The following is a 17262-nucleotide window of genomic DNA, read 5'->3' as shown; positions in this document are numbered from 1 at the left end:
GGGGCATGAGCGATTTGTGTGGGGCATGGTGTTTGGAATTCTTGGATGCAAGGAACATAGATTTGATCAGGGCATTCTTTATTATTGGTCATATTATTTTAGTTCAGAATTCTTTAGCAAGACTACTGGAGTGTCTGAATAGTTGGCTGTCCTGTGCTGTCAGGTTCCCCCGCTGCCTCTTCTGGGCATGCTCTCTATCTCTTCTGCCTTCCCTTGCCTCCTTCTCCTGCTGCTATTATTTAGGTCATTCTTTTTTTTTTTTTTTTTTTTTTTTTTTTTTTTTTGAGATGGAGTCTCGCTCCTTCACCCAGGCTGGAGTGAAGTGGCATGATCTCAGCTCACTCAGCTCCACCTCCTGGGTTCAAGCAATTCTTCTGCCTCAGCCTCCAGAGTAGCTGGGACTACAGGCATCTGCCACCATGCACAGCTAATTTTTTTTGTATGTTTAATAGAGACGGGGTTTTGCCGTGTTGGCCAGGCTGGTCTCGAACTCCTGACCTCAGGTAATCCACCCACCTCAGCCTCCCAAAGTGCTGGGATTACAGGCGTGAGCCACCACACCTGGCCCCAGTTGGGTCATCCTTCTGCGTGTTCCTGACCGGCCCTGGTGGCTCCCTTATCCCAGGGCTTTTGGAGTTTGCTCTGTGTGCAGTCTGAGCAGGTAGGAGGGACTATGTGACATAGGGGTCTGTTGCTCAGCACTGAGCATGTTAAATATTGTTGTACTGGCTGGGTGCGGTGGCTCACGCCTGTAATCCCAGCGCTTTGGGAGGCTGAGGCAGGCGGATCACTTGAGCCCAGGGATTTGAGATCAGCCTGGCCAACATAGTGAAACCCCTTCTTTTTCTTTTTTTTTTTAAGTTTTTAGTTTTTAGTTTTTTGAGATGGAGTCTTGCTCTGTCGCCCAGGCTGGAGTGCAGTGGCGCGATCTCGGCTCACTGCAAGCTCCGCCTTCCAGGTTCACGCCATTCTCCTGCCTCAGCCTCCTGAGTAGCTGGGACTACAGGCGCCCGCTACCACGCCCGGCTAATTTTTTGTGTTTTTAGTAGAGACGGGGTTTCACCGTGTTAGCCAGGATGGTCTGGATCTCCTGATTTCGTGATCCGCCCACCTCGGCCTCCCAAAGTGCTGGGATTATAGGCGTGAGCCACTGCGCCAGGCTGGTGAAACCCCTTCTCTACTAAAAATACAAAAAAAGGTGGGCGCGGTGGCTCACACCTGTAATCCCAGCACTTTGGGAGGCTGAGGAGGGCGGATCACAAGGTCAGGAGTTCAATACCAGCCTGGCCAAGATAGTGAAACCCTGTCTCTACTAAAAATACAAAAATTAGCTGGGCATGGTGGCGGGTGCCCGTAATCCCAGGTACTCGGGAGGCCGAGGCGGATAATTGCTTGAACCAGGGAGGCGGAGGTTGCAGTAAGCCGAGATCGTGCCACTGCACTCCAGCCTGGGTGACAGAGCGAGACCAACGGAGTGAGACTCCATCTCAAAACCAAACCAAACCAAAAACAAACCAAAACAATTAGCCAGATGTGGCGGTGGGCACCTGTAATCCCAGCTACTCTGGAGGCTAAGGTGGGAGGATCGCTTGAACCTGGTGGGAGGAGGTTGCAGTGAGCCGAAATCGCGCCACTGCACTCCAGCCTGGGCGACACAGCGAGACTCGTCTCCAAAAAAAAAAAAAAATTGTTGGATGAGTTTCCTGACTGATGGCAGCTCAGAACCTTTAATATGCCTGAGAGAGATACGTAGAGTCCAAGTTCTTCTAGACGCTGGGCGCTTCTCGCCTGCAGCCTCCTGGGACTGGAGCGGGCTCCCAGAGACCTAGGAGGGCCCCCTGCTGGGTGGGGGCGGCTACCAGCCTCAGGCCACACCCCCTCGGAGTGCTGGTTGGTCTGTGGATGGTGTCATGTGCTCATTCTGGGCCAATCAGAGCCTCTGTGGCGGCAGGATGCCCTGTCCCACCTGGGCAGGGCTGTGGCTGTATTGGAGAGAAGCGCGGGTGGGTGGCGCCAGCCAGGGATAACTAGGGTGGTAGGGCTTCCTGGGAGAGTGCAGGAGTCTGAGAAGAAAGGGTGTAGATGGAGAGGCGGTGGCCTCACCTCTGCATGCTCCGTGGGAAGCGGCGGAGGCGCCCAGCATCCCTCCTACGCTGCCCTTGGTGGAGGTTTACGAGGTAATTCTCCCGATGCGAGTTTCCACTCTGAACTTTCCTGTTGATTCCTGGGTGGCTTCAGAGGTGTCTCAGCTGTTCTCCACTCCTGGTCGCCTATAGCAACTCCTGGCAGGAACGCTGTGCTGCTTTGCAGGGTGGCCTGGGACTCAGGGGCTGCCTTTGTTGGCTAGAGATGCGGCCTGGGTCTGGGGAGCCTCCTTGTTTAGAGATGGCCCGCGCCTGGGGGTGGCACCTCCTTGGTTAGAGATGGGGTCAGGGCCTTAGGGTGGTGCCTGTTTGGTTAGAGATGCGGGCAGGGCTTGGGAGCAGCTCCTCCTTAGTTAGAGACGCAGGCAGAGCCTGGGGGTGGCGCCTCCTTGGTTAGAGACTTGGGCATCTGGGGGGTGGCACCTCATTCGTTAGAGATGGGACTTGGGCCTGCGGATGGGCTCCTCCTTGGTTAGAGATGCGGGTAGGGCCTGGGGGCAGTGCCTCCTTGGTTAGAGATGCCACCTGGGCCTGGGGGTGGGTGGTACCTCCTTGTTTAGAGATGCAGGCAGGGCCTGGGGATGGCGCCTCCTTGGTTAAAGACCTGGGTGTCTAGAGGGTGGCACCTTATTCGTTAGAGATGGGACTTGGGCCTGCGGATGGGCTCCTTCTTGGTTAGAGATGCGGGTAGGGCCTGGGGGCAGCGCCTCCTTGGTTAGAGATGCCGCCTGGGCCTGGGGGTGGTGGTACCTCCTTGTTTAGAGAGGCAGGAAGGGCCTGGGGGTGGCGCCTCCTTGATTAGAGACGCAGGCAGGGCCTGGGGGGCGGTGCTGCCTTTGTTAGAGATGGCCGAGGCCTAGGGGGTGGTGCCACCTTGGTTAGAGATGCGGGCAAGGCCTGGGGGCAGCGCCTCCTTGGTTAGAGATGCTGCCTGGGCCTGGGGGGGCGGTGCCACCTTTGTTAGAGATGGCCCAGGCTTGAGGAGTGGCGCCACCTTGGTTAGAGATGCGGGCAGGGCCTGAGGGCAGTGCCTTCCTGGTTAGAGATGCCGCCTGGGCCTGGGGGTGGTGGTGCTTCCTTGGTTAGAGATGCAGGCAGGGCCTGGGGGTGGGGGCGGTGCCGCCTTTGTTAGAGATGGCCCAGGCCTGGGGGCTGGCGCCATCTTGGTTAAGATGGCCGGGCCTGGAGGGTGTCGCCTCCTTGGTTGGAGATGGCCGGGCCTGGGGGCGGCGCATCCTTAGTTACAGACGGAGGGCCTGGGCCTGGCAGCCGGGGAGTGGCTCTTGCCTTTCAGAGACAAAGATGGAGAGAGCAAGGGGTGTGGGATTTGCTCAAGAGCATGGCCAGGGGCCCTACTGGGAGCAGAGCCGAGGCTTCTCACTTCTCAGAGCGTCTGCGAGGGCCTTCCTGGCCGGGGTGCCTCCCGGGGAGGATGTGGACGCAACCCCCTTGCCCTGGGTCTGGAGTGAGCTCCTCCACTGCAGCCTGGGCCATGGTTGGTTCGTCCTCCTCTGGCCGCTGCCTTCTCCTGGGTTCTCCCTGCCTGGCTCCCTCCCCTGAAGCCCTGAGGCCCATCAGTTTGCGGTGCGACCATCCTGCTGTGGGCATGAGAATCCTCCCTTTCCCAGGTGACTTCATTTTCGTGTTTTTTTTCAATGTGGAGATGTCTTTTGAGAACTAATTTTCCAACTTTAAAAAATGAAGACCTTAGATATATAATGAGGCAACATTTAGGGAATTGTAGTTATAGTGATAACTACGGTAATGGATTTGATTGCTTTTTCTATTTAATACTCCGAATGTCTTCTAGGGAGAAAGGGTTTGGTTACATGGACACCTTTTATTCTTTGAGCCAACTTGATTTGAGGATTCCAATGGGGAGGGGGCACAGGAACATACGAGAGCTGAAGTTTCTGCAAGTAAAAGACCATGAATCTGGAGCTTCTGGAGCCTTTAGAGAGGCAGGGAAGATCCAGCGATGGGAAGGAGAGGCAAATGAACTAGGAGGATGGCTAAATGGAGCCTGTTGTGTGTTGACCTCTCCTTGAGATGCTCAAATACCGAAGGCATGTTGGATGTAGGGTTTGTTCTCATTTAACCTGTTATTATGACATAATTTATACTTACAGAAAAATGGAGAGAGTAGTACAAAAACTTTTCATATGCCCTTCACTCAGTCTCCTGAGTGTTAGTATTTTACTACATTGCTTTGTCCTCTGTCTCAGCCATTTGGGATAAAGTTGCAGAGCTGATGCCCCTTTGCCTATTCCTAAGTATCTTCGGTGTTTATTTCCTAAACACAAGGACATTCTCCCACATAACCACATTTCAGTTATCAAAGTGAGAAACAGCATCAGTGTAGCGCTCCTCTTGAGATGTCACTGATTGTCCCAGCGACACCCTTTATGGCGGAAGGACACGTCAGCCACGCGCCTCATTCCAGCGTCATATTTATGGCGGAAGGACACCTCAGCTGCGCCCCGCGTTCCAGCGTCATGTCTCTTCACTCTGAATGTGGAGCGCTGCCTCTGGCCTTGTGTTCCAGGACATTGATATTTTTGTGGAGTATGGGCCAGTTATTTTGTAGACTCCACCTCCCTTTGGCTGTGTGTAATGCTTCCTCGTGAGTGGATTTAAATTCTGCATTTCTGGGCAGGAATGACGCAGAAATAATGCTGCGTTCTCAGCACACCATAGCAGGAGGCACGTGATCATGATTTGTCCCATTGATGGTGATGCTACATATTTGAGAGGGTCAGGTTTCTTCACTGTAAAGTTACTGTATTTCCCCTTTGTAATGAAATGCCTTGTGGTGAGCTATTTGAGACCGTGTGTTTATCCTGCTACTCCTCACTCCAAGGACTTTCTTCATTCAGTAGTTTCAGCACCCATTGATGATTCTTGCCAGACTTGGTTAGCATCAGGATGGCTGCTACGTGATGGGTGTCTAATTCCGTCATTTCTTCCGCATTTACTAGTTGTCTTCTCCCACCCCCCGCGCGCCGTTTTATTGAGGTATAATTAACAAAAATTGTATGTAAGTAAGGTATACAATGTGATGCTTTGATACAGGCATGCATTGTGAAATGATTATTACAGTCAGCTAATTCACATAGCCGCACCTCACATTGTTACTATTTTGTTTTACTAGTTGTCTGTGTAAGGAAGAACGTTCTCTTTTCCTTTATTTATATTTGTGTAGACTCAGGAATGCTTATTTTAGTCAGTGGTCTGTAATCTTTTCTCATTGTTTAATTTGGTGCTCAGATTGCCCCATATTTGGCCAGTTGTGTTAAAGTGGGCCTTTGTATTCCTTCAGCGTGCCCCCGCTTTTGTGAGGACTTCCTTACTTTCTGGTACAAGATATTCTGGGCTCATTTTCTGCTTTCCCTGTTCCAGCTCTGGAATCAACTATTTCTACAAGGAGACCTGCTTTCTTTTAGTGGAGAGTGGCATTTAGAAACGGAGATCTGGGAACTAGGTGAGCTGGGTGTCATTGCCTCTCCACCCTCTCAGAAACACAGCTAGGAAACAGAAGTATGTATGTACATATACGAGACATACATGTATCTAAATTCAAGACACACCTACACAATCTGTATTTCCCTCTTAAAAATCATTGAGTTCACATGGATTTTTCCAGTTGCAATTCAACAGCACAGTGTATTCTATCCTCTCTCCTTTCCATATTGATAACTCCCTTCTCTGACAAAGAAAAATCTGGATCTCACTATCCATAATATAGTTACTTATTTGCTCAGTCCTGGACTATACTAAAAATAGTTTCAGAATCAGGAAACCATGTCTTTGTGAAAAAGAAGCCCGCTACCTAGAGTTCAGTATTTAATTAGAGCTCTTCTTCTCTTTAGCCTGAGGCATCTGGTGTAAACAGCAGCTTCCAAAGTTACTTGGGTTGATCGTCTCCTATTTCAGTGCAATTATGGTTATTCATTTAAAGTATGGTTTTGTTCATTTGTTTGTTTGTATTTTGTTTTAAGATTTCCACCCATACTTGTTTATTGTATTTACTTTCATCCTTTGACTAGGTGAATTTTGGAGGTGAGCGTATTTCAGTGAAAGGACTGAGTTTCGCTTCTTTTTGTTTGTGGGGCATGAACAGAGAATGGCAGAGGCCTGAGGGTGTAAGTTTCCAGGAAGGAGTAGAAGTCCTGGGCGGCCATGGCCCTGAAGGGACTTGCCCCATTGAGGTAGGGCTGGGGAGCACCTGCTGACACCTGGATTCTGAAACCCTTCAGCAAGAGTCTTTCTTCCAGTGCTTTGTCTTGGTTCTGGTTTCTCTTCCTTCAAATCACCATTCTGATTTGCATTTATTCCCATTTTATAGATGAAGAGTCAGAGAGTCAGAGAAGTTGTGTTTTCTCCTCTGCTGGGGATTGGACTGGGGGCTTTCCCACCCTGAGCCTGATCTTTCTTCCTTGGCACACCATCTTCCTTTTCTAGAAAATGAGCGTTAAGAATGACTTAGTTCAGGCCGGGCACGGTGGCTTACGTCTGTAATCTCAGCACTTTGGGAGGCTGAGGTGGGAGTTCGAGACCAGCCTGACCAACATGGAGAACCCCTGTCTCTACTAAAATACAAAATTAGCCAGGTGTGGTGGCGCATGCCTGTAATCCCAGCTACTTGGGAGGCTGAGGCAGGAGAATTGCTTGAACCCAGGAGGGTTCAGTTAGTTCAGATTATTCTCAGGGTTTCTTAAGTGAACACTCCGGAAATGTTCTGGTCTTCATGATAAAGGAAATGCAGGTAAATATCTTTTATAGCTTTAACATGGATCTTTTAAAGCACTTTACTATATTTTGAATTAAATGATATTGATGATTTTGGAGCTTACAATCTATTGAGGGAGACAGGTTAAACCAATAAGCACAGCATTAACTACATGATTACAAATCGTGGTCATATTACAAGGCAAATAAGCAGGAGGGAGTACCAGAGACCTCATTAATATTGAAGGAGATTTACGAAAAGTCTCTCTGAGAAAGCTAGGATGGAGCTGAGACTTGAAGAATGAAGTTCCTGAATTAATAAAGTCTGAAAACCAGCGAGCAGGTGCTTGCTTACCCGTCCTCCTCACCTTGCAAAATTGCAAGCCTGCAGGCCAGAACAAGCTGCCCTGTGGCCAGAGTTCTTGTTTGTCTTTTATCGCCCCCTAGGGGACATGTGTGTGAATGGACCTGCTACAGGTGGCTTGGGAGACACTGTCTGTGGAGGCGCCCGCTGCAGCGGAGACTGGCCTCCTGGCCACCACCACAGTGCAGGCCCCGCCTGAGCGTGGGGCTGAAGGGCCAGGATGCCAGGCCTGCAGGAGAGAAGACCCAGGGCCACTGGATAGCTTGTTCAGATGCTTACAGCACTTGGCTATGGGAGGGACTGGCCTTGCCAGGGTCACCCTGAGGCTGTACTAGCCTAGCATGGTGAGGGAAAAGGGGGGCAGCCTTTCTGTGGCTCCCAGTGATGTAAACACAGGTGGCAGCTGCCCACAGTGATGCCTCTGCATCGAGGGGAGGGCCAGGTAGGACTTTCTGACCTTGTTTGGATACAGGCTGGGAAGCTGGACTTGGACACTCTGTCCTTTCCAACAGCAAGAGTCTACAAAACTAGATTATAAATAACACCACAGTCATGTAAAATTATTCTCATGAACAAAATGGAATTGCTTATTTATGTTCCTGGAGGGGAGAGTCTGTGTCTTCCTCATTTCTGATTGCACCTAGCATGGTGAGTGACAGATGTCAGGCATTCATTTAGTGTTGAATTATGAGGCCAATGCACATAAATTCAAAGAATTCTGCTTTTTTCTCCTAATAAAAACTGAACAGCCCAGATATTTGGAGAATACATTAAATATTTATTTTATATTTTGGTTACCAGGAAAAATGGGTCAGATCATTTTGGTAGGCTGGGGATGGGTTGAGGGGATGGTTTGGAGAATTCTTCTTTTCCCAGTGGCTCTCCTTCCTTAAATTTAAAGCTCTATTCTGGAATTTGGAAAGACCCTAGACACATGTAAATACTAAGGGGAAGTTCTTTCTTCAGGATTTAATTTGAAAATCAGAACATTTTATATAACTGAGCCCAATATAACTGAGGCCAATCTCAGACTTTCATAAAGCGGACATTTGGAATTGAATTTGTATGTTTTCCACATCTGCCTCCAGTTCCTGCCCAGCCTGTTATTTTATCTCCTTGATCAAGACCTCAGGATCCCTGAGCACACAGTCAGCTTTTAAACCTGTGACAATAATAAATGAAAATGTTCGTCCGTCATCTGCCTCTCCTGTAACAGTGCGGACAGGGACTTGGTCTGCAGGTTCTAAGTCTGCTAATTCTTTGTCTCGATTTTCCTAACTCTTGAATCTCAAAGAGTTTGGGGGTGGTGGAAGCCTTCTCCTACCCCGCTGGAGGTCAGGGAGTAGAACCTGTGTATTACATTTCTCTCGTCTGCAGGGAAAAGTTGCCTGGTATTCTGGAAATAATGTGAATACTGGGTTCATGCCTAGTCCAAACTTTGGTGTGCTGTAGGTGAAAAATAACACACTGGCTGTTGAAGACTTAGTACACAAAATTTAAAATTTCTCATTGATCTTTGAAAATAGATTATAAGTGAAATGATTCTATTTTGGATATACTGGGTTAAAGAAAACATCATTAAAATTATTTTTTCTTGATTATTTTTATTTTAATATGGCTACTGGAAAATTTTAAATGACATCAGTGGCCATGCTGTGTATCTGTTGGACAGCACTGGCCTGGACAAAGCATCCAGCCTCTTGCCCTGTGCTTTCACAGGCCTGGGCTGGAGTGCGTGTCCTTGTGCAGAGTCACACATCTGTCCGTGTCCTCCAGTCTAGGAGGTGTCCCTGGTGGGGGCCATCTCCAGGAATAGTGCCTAGCACCTTTTAAGAAAAAAGTAGCTGTTGACTGAATTCGGCCTTCTATATTGTTTTCAAGCCTGTTTCACCTGGTAGATTGAATACCTTGACTGCTGGAAATTCTACTTGTTTTTCTCTTTCATGGCTCCCTCTGCTCTCTATCGTAGTATGCGAATCACATCTTTGTTGAATTAAAACATCCCTGAATTAGGGGAAGGAGGCTGGGTAGAGTCAGCATTTCTAAGGACTTGGGTTTTGTCTGGCAGGAATTCTCACCCACCATGGTGTTGATGCAGGGCAGGTTCTTGGCTTCGCTCAGGAGGGAATTCAAGAGTGAGCTGCCGGTGGTAGTAGAAAACAGCTTTATTGAGGCAGTGACAGTGTTACCGCTCCTGTGGAGCAGGGCTACCCCGTAGGCAGAGCGCCAAGAGTAGCAGTGCTTTGCAGCCAAATTTATACCCACTTTCAATGATGTGCTAATTAAGGGGCAGATTATTCAGAAATAGCTAGAAAGTGGGTGGTAACTTCCGGCATTGCCATGGCAAGGCAGTAACTTTTGGGTGTTGCCATTGCAGTGGTAAACTGTTACGCTCTGGTGGGCGTGTATTATGGTGATGGGCAGTGAGGGGTGCTTTAGGCCCCTCTTCCCAGTTCTGGCCAGTCTTCAGTCAGGTCTGGAGTTGAATCCTGCCTGCCTTCTACCTCAGTGTGATGTTAGTAAACTGCAGAAACAGGGAAAAGGGCAGGCAGCACCTTCATCTGCTGTGTGCCAGGCACTGTGCTTGGTGCTTCACTGGAATAAACTCCTGCATTTTGAAAACCCCAGGAAGCAGAGTGAGGAAACCATGGCTGGACATGTCTGATGAACAAATGGGTTGAATCCCACCTCCTGCAGCTCTCGGTTCCCTGAGGCTGCAGCAAGCTCTTATTTGGTCTCTTCCTTCTCTTGATGGGTTGAGGATGCGATGGGATAGAAAATGCGGGTAGAATTTGAGGCCCCTGAGAGAGAGAGTGGAGGTCGAAGGTGGCATGTGTGGGACCCTGAACGAGTGTTGTCTTTCCAGAGCTGGAACTGGGTGACAATTCCCTGCTCCCTCCCAGGGCTCCTGATCGAAGGTGGCGTGTGTGGGACCCTGAACGAGTGTTGTCTTTCCAGAGCTGGAACTGGGTGACAATTCCCTGCTCCCTCCCAGGGCTCCTGACAGCTCCTCCAAGCACCTGCTGTGGCTCAAACTCTGGAAACCCAAGTCCTGGCTCCTTTTCTTCCTTTTGTTTCCTCCACCTTCCTTCTCCCCTTTCTCGTGGCTCTTTCTTTTCTCAGTTCTTGGGATTTGGATCCCTGATTTCCACTTTCTGTCATTATTGTTGCTGTGTTGTTTATATTGTCTCTCAAAAAGCTTCTGAATTGCCTGTGTCTTTGGTTTCCCTGAAGAAAGTGTGTGTATGTTTGTGTGCGCATGTGTGCTGTATGTGCATTTGTGTATGTACACAGGTTTTGCGGGTGCATGTGTGCGCATGTGTATGTTTTATGTGTGTGTATGTGTATTTGTATAGATGTGTGTTAAAGGACAGCAGAAGCAACTAGGGACCCAGTAGGTAGCTTTAGCTGTCTGGCTGAACGTTTCTGGATTTAAAAAATTCTCTGTTCTCTTCAGCATCGACACCATCTTTAGCAGTCTACAAAGCCCTTTTCCCAGTATTCCCCTACATAACACCCCCACCACAAGATCCCCCCCACCGCCCATCAGTCTTACCAGGGCAGCTGTGGTTATCTCCATTTTTGAGCTGAGTCCCTACAGATTCAGGAAGGGAAAGGTGGCTCCAGTCACACTGAAGTGGCTGATGCCATGGGGTTTGAACCAGGGCTTCTGAGCCGAGCTCAGCGCTGAGGCTGGCTTTCAGGCAGCCCTTTACTTCAGAAACAAGACGAGAGGCAGGCCCGCCCCACGGAGGAACAGAAATACACTAAAGCAACACAGACCAACAGCTGTCAACCTGGATGTGCGGTGGTGATGGGCATTGCTATTTCTCCCCAATACGCTAGAAAATGGGAGAGGATTTTGCTCCTTTTACTTTTGATGTGGAAATGACCACAGAGACTTGGTTACTTAGAGGCATCACTTGAGAGCTGTGGGTAGGCGGCTCTTCAGGGCCACCTCGTCAGTTTGCAAATGGGGAGCTGTCCTGTCCAGGGTCTGCAGCGGGACAGGGGGTGTTCCTGTACCCTCAGCGCTTCCCACACATCTGCTCTCGGGGTGGGGGGCTGTTCCTGTTTATGTAAAATGATTTGTGGTGCTTTCCTGAGGGCCACATTTTAAAGCTATGATTATTGTGTTAAATGTGAATATATTCCATTGCCCAGGGGCTCTCATTTTGAGAGTGCTTAAAAATAACTTAAAAGAATTTATGCCAAGTTTCAACATGGAAGAGATGTGTATGCATAAAATTATAATGCAACTGTTGGCCCAGCCTTAATTATAGCTGATGCTGAGTATTTCTCATTTTATTTTGTTAATCCAGCTTCAGCAAAGAAACACCCACGGGATTTCTCTCTTGCCTTTAATAAACACGTTAACTGTGTGAGCTATGGGAGTTGGCATGTTCATCAGCATTTTATGAGATGCATGATAATCATTTCACAAATTAGTGGTGTGCATTTATTGGAGCTTCAGCCCACTGAGCATCAGAGCTGGAAGGGAGGCACCTTGGAGATGATTTATGGGCAGGGGAGCAGCAGGAGGCAGGAGGGTTGGTTCATATTGTGTCCCTGCAGGGTGGAGGGGAGGTGGGTGCTGGTGGGTCTGCCCCACACCCTTGCTTTGGTTGAAGATGCTGTCTCTGTCTCTCTGCACGTTAGCCTCTGCATAGGGCTTGAAGACTAGGTTCCACTTTCAAACACTCCAAGGCCACTATTAATTTGGGCTGCTCTTCTTTGAGAAGAGACAATGAGGGATAAAGAAATTCAGAGACGTATGCAGAATCCATCCATTGGAAGTGTGAGAGCCACTTAGGAGCTGGGAGGCCTGGGCTTCTGACAAGGCGGGTACCCCTCATGATGCTTCATGTAGAATGGTGCCTCTGAGGGGCCAGGCACTAAGCTAGGCACATCGTCTTCGTGATGTCCTGCCGTCCTCTCTGCAGCCCTGTGCAGAAGGAAACTGAAGCTCAGAGAGGCCAAGTGTGTGTGCGCAGGGTCACACAGCTACGAGGGCCAAAATAGTGTTCCGATCTATGTTGTTTTAAATGAGAGGTTCACTTGTGAATCAGAATATCGTTTTTTTTTCCTATATCTTTTCCTTTAAAATTTGCTGTTCACATTTTCTTAGATTAACGTGTAACATACATGTAGAGAAATATGCATAGGATAAACAGCTTAGTGAATGTTCACAAGCTGAACTCACTGCATAACCAGTGAGTAACCAGTATCACATCTGGAAGCAGAACTCCCCTGCACCCCAGAAGTCTCTGGTCCCAGCCCCCAACCCAGGATAACCAGGACTCAGGGCAGGGTGGTTGTGCCTTCCTTGTAGCCATGTCAGTGGAAGCATGCCACCTGGACCCTGGGTTAGGCTTATTCCTCTCCGTGTCATTTCTGTCACATAGAAATGTGGGCATACACGGGAAAGCCCCATAAGAGTTGAAAATAACTTACTCAGGTTGAGAATTGGCCAGGTGGCGGCCAATCTGTGGTCAGAGTTGGTCTGAGTTACCTGCTGGGGCTGGCCAGGGCACCTGAGCTGTCAGGGCAGCTGCACCCCCTCTGGGGACCAGCAGCAGCAGCGACTCCACCTAGGAAGGGCAGCGGGGTCCGGTCCTGGGCCAAGGATGTGTGTTTGGGTTGTAGCCCTGCTGTGTGCCCACCTGCGGTATCACCTTGTAATCCCCTACCTGGCCCACTTAACTCGTCTTAAGATGGGAACAGCAGCCCCTCACTTACTGGGTTAATGTGAAAGTTAAGTGGGGTGACGGGGAAGGCACCAGCCAAGAGTTAGGCAATCAGTAAATACTAGCCATGTTTTTTAAAATTATGGCCTAGTCAGATGTAGTGCCCTGGTGGGCCACTGGAGGGTGATGTTAGCACGTATATGTCGCCCTCCCGTTGATGAAGGTCTGTGCTTTCTGCCTGACAGTAACTCCCGGTGTTGTTTTGCTAAAAGACTGTCTGCCTCTTACCTGGTGGTCCGCTGTTCCCTGGTTCTGGACCTGCTGCCAACCTGTGCAGTGGGCATGCTCATTAAGTATGTGGTCTGGAGTGGGTTGGTATCACTTACATCTGGCATACTGTTATTTTCCAGCTGTTGCTCCCCGAAATGAATTGCTGTAGTAAATTATAACAAACACAGCAGAGTCCCCTTCTCCATGTAGCTACTTTTCTTAGTTGTAATTAATCATCTGAAATGTCCCTCTAACCATGACGCTGGCTGTGGGCTGGGGAGACCAAGACTTGCATTCCTCGCAGTATTGCTCACTGGGAGCATTACAGGAAATAACAAGCGATTTCCTGTAGCAAGGCTAGGTACCAGGTGGGTGGGCAGATGTGGTGGTCGACTTGGTGGGTCTTGGTTAAGTTCTGGCTTTTTAATTTATCTGACTGGGGGCTCTTTGGCAGCTCACTAACCTGAGCCCCAGGTTTCTCCTCTGTAAAAAGGGGATGGTGACGGTGGTGGTGGTGATGGGGATGACACCATGTACTGGGCTGTTTCACAGGACAGCAGGGAGGGTCCAGTGTGGTCACTAATAGGAACGTCTGTGTGACCAACAGGAGGCAGCGTAAACACCTCATTGCAGCTGGTGGCTGGGGCAGGGGAGGGTGGGGGTGCCACTTCGTGCCATGAAGTCTTGATGTCTTCCTCTCCTTCCCATGGCTGACACGTGGAAACTCCTAGAACACCAGCTCTGGGAGCTCCTGTGCCTTTTCCTGCCTGGCCTCCTCTAATCCTGGTGGGCTGTCTGCTCACCTGGGCACTCCTCGCACCCAGCCCCCACATTTGCAGTTCTGGAATCTGGCACTTTGAGGCCAGGCTGCCCACACCTGCCACACTTACCAAGTTTCTCGTTGCAATGAATGAAACTTTTGTGCCAAGAATGCCTTTTCCCCACGTCATCTAAATCTATCTTGCTACTGGTTAAACTAGTTTCCTGTCTTCTTTTATTTTTTGGGTCATTTTATCAATCAAACATACCTTTATTACATAAAGGAAGGGAGAAGTGTAAGACATATCCCTACCCTGTCCTGTCAAACATCTAATCAACGTCAAGGAGAAATACCAGGAACCCAGCAGCTGTGTCTAGAGCTGGCGTGTCCCTATGGTGTGGGCAGCCCTGGCCTTGATCTCAGTCTTGAATGAGTGTTTGGTCCTGACCAAGACAAGTTGACATGTCTGAGGCCCAAGCTGTCTGGGGATCAGTAAGTCTTCCTCCTGTAAGATGGAGATCTTATTATTTTGTCACTTGCTATCCCTTTATTTCTAACACCCATGTAAGTGTTTTTTTAAATTTAATTTTTCTTGGATTACACATGTAATTCCTGTTGTGTAAGATGTGAAAAACTCAGAGAAAATCTCCAAACTAGAAAAATCACACTAATTGTCATCCACTTACCCAAGCCAGGCACTGGTATGGGGTCTTAGGGAGCTGGGTGGATGGGCAGAAGGTGCTGGGTCGTCTCCTCTGTCCCTTTCAATGTCCCTGTACTCTCTCTTTCTTGTGGTCTGTGTGTCTCTGTTTCTTTCAGACCAGTTTCCTTGGCTTTTCCCCTGTAAGTTAACAGCTTTCCCCTAGTCACCCAAGTGGAAAGCTTTTTATCAGAAATTGCAAATTGGCAACCCGCAGGCCAGACCTAACCTGCAGATTTGCTTAGTTTGGTCTGCAGGGGCTGCAGAGGTTTTTTTCTTTTCTTTTTTTTCTTTCCCAGAAAAATCTTATTTGATGGCCAGTGCTTAAAAATCAGGGGATTCCAACTACAAATTCAATATTTGGGCCTCCATTGACTAGACCTGGGAGGCAGCTACCCCATCAGACAGAGCAGGCTTTCTAAGTGCCCCACCCCCTGTCTCCAGACCTCCAGGATGGGCCTCCTGCTTGCAGGGCAGGAGCTTCTTGCATCCATTTCCTGGCCAGGTACTGGTCTGTGGGGGGGCTCTTGGTGGAGCCGCCACAGCTCTCAGTGTGCCTGCCCTGCCTTTAACCTGTCCTCTTTCCACTCTTCCAGCAGGCAACGCTCTTGGTTCTGCCCCCACTGGCTGCGTGGCTTCCACTCCCTTCTCCTTTCCTTCCTCCAGCTGTCTGGCCACCTCCTGGAGCACTTCAACTTCCCCTTTTCTGACAAACCTCTTCCAGGTGCTCCAGCCACAGGGATCTCTGCCTTCTCCGCACGTGCTTCTGTGGCCTGTGGTTAGTATGCTCATATGTAGATGCGCACACATACAACCTGCTTTCCTACCTAATTTTTAAGCTCCTTGTGATTCATCAAGTAGCTGTGGAACCATACAGGCCTGTATTTGATTCTTAGGCAAGTTATAGCTTTCTCATCTGTAACGTGGGATAATCATATCTTTGTGTCTGACACATTAGCAGAGCTACTGTGTACAGCTGTGCAGGTTACACACTGCACAAAGGAGCCACTTCTTCTTTTGTTTTTGTATCCTCCATGCCCCCAAGGGAGCCACTTCTAAGGGGGCTCATTTCACATAGTGAATTTGTATGTTTATTATGAGTTTTCTACAAATGGCTGCAAAGTGTATTATTCCAACAAACTCAATATGTTATGACCATTTTCTGACAGGGGGTGCTAGTGTCTTAAGGAAGGGTGCGTTTGTCCAGTTCTCACAGAGGTGCCTTAAGGGCTAGCAGCAACCCAGCTTGTCCAGATCAAATGTGAGAGGGAGTGCGAAAGCCTCTGGTACTCAGGAAATGTTCATCTCCTCTCCCTTGAAAGTAGGGTTGTTGTGCTGGCATAGAAGTGAGCTCAGAAGCCAGGCTTACAGCCTGAGTGTGTACGGTGTGCAGAGTGGGGAAAAAGGGCCTTACAGGGGAGGGAGCCGAGGTTGGGAGCCAGGCTCTCTCCCCAGCTCACATCCAGCCTGCCCAGTTATATGGAAATGTTTCTGAACTTCATTGATTCAAAGACTTTTTAATTTAATTTCATTTTATTTTATTTTTGAGATGGAGTCTCACTCTGTCACCCACAATGGAGTGCAGTGGCACAATCTCTGCTCACTGCAACCTCCGCCTTCCAGGCTCAAGCAATCCTCTCACCTCAGCCTCCCCAGTAGCTGTGACCACAGGCAGGCACCACCACACCCGGCTAATTTTTTGTATTTTTGATAGAGACAGGTTTTGCCATGTCCCTTAGGTGGTCTCGAACTCCTGAGCTCAAGCGATCTGCCTGCCTCAGCCTCCCAAAGTGCTGGGATTATAGGCATGAGCCACCGTGCCCAGCCAGACTTAGATTTTAGCATCTCTAAGATCAGGAGGCAGCTTACAGTTGGTGTGGTGAGAAACTAGTGTCTCTGAGTTTATTTGGCAGCGTTTTTATCTTTTTTAGTGGTATGTAAAATATCCGTGCTCCCTAAGGTAGATGTTGTCTTAGATTTGAGGAAATACAATAATAAAACCTATTTCACAGGATTGTTGTGAGAATTAAATAAGCCTCGTATGAGCCTCTGCTGGTGCCAGCTCATGGTGAGGGTTTAATTTAACCTCCCTTCTCATCGGCTTCTTCCTCTTTCAATGCCATTGTTTTGGTTACAGCAAGTTTTCCCTAAGTATAATGACGGTAATGAAGTTGATGACATAGTTTATTCACAGCTGATTAAAAGTTCTGCAAGATGAGCTAAATGGAAGGAAAATGTTTGTTCTAACCTGAGTCTCTTCCTGAATATATAAAAAAGATATTTTCAACTGTACTCAGCTGCACATATGAGACTTTATTGATTCCGCTGGATGTGACAGCAATCTGGCTTTATGTTGTTAAAATATTTCCATTCCTATTGGGAAGCTACTGGCCCTTATTAAATTAATAACTTAAGGGCAAATGAAAAACAAGAAAACGAAAGTATAACTCAGAAAGAATTTGCCACCCTACTCCTCTCCTCATAAGATAGATAATTTAATAGGATCTTAGCTTTGGTGGTTGTACTCTCTCTAAAGTTAATAAATACAAGTAAAAGATAGTTACAAAGCAGGGAGGATGATTTATACTAATCAAGGAGAAGTACGAGAT

The 17262-nt window shown here is 48.5% G+C and overlaps 1 protein-coding gene across 6 annotated transcripts in view; it reads left to right on the top strand.

Annotated features, from left to right (window-relative positions):
• The window catches only part of ZFAT (zinc finger and AT-hook domain containing), a 236951-nt gene that overhangs the window by 17232 nt on the left and 202457 nt on the right, over positions 1-17262 (top strand). The window contains exon 1 of one of the 6 annotated variants that reach the window (XM_063817393.1): positions 2038-2177. The exons of the other annotated variants lie outside the window; for them this stretch is intronic. The gene's annotated coding sequence lies outside the window, so the exon portion shown is untranslated. Of the gene's footprint in view, positions 1-2037; positions 2178-17262 lie in introns of those variants that run through there. 6 annotated transcript variants of the gene reach the window in all.

The sequence above is a fragment of the Pan troglodytes genome, chromosome 7 (genome assembly GCF_028858775.2).
Source record: "Pan troglodytes isolate AG18354 chromosome 7, NHGRI_mPanTro3-v2.0_pri, whole genome shotgun sequence".
NCBI classification, from domain to species: domain Eukaryota; kingdom Metazoa; phylum Chordata; class Mammalia; order Primates; family Hominidae; genus Pan; species Pan troglodytes.
Note: the sequence above shows the minus strand (reverse complement) of the source record. Positions and strands in the feature narration are given on the sequence as shown.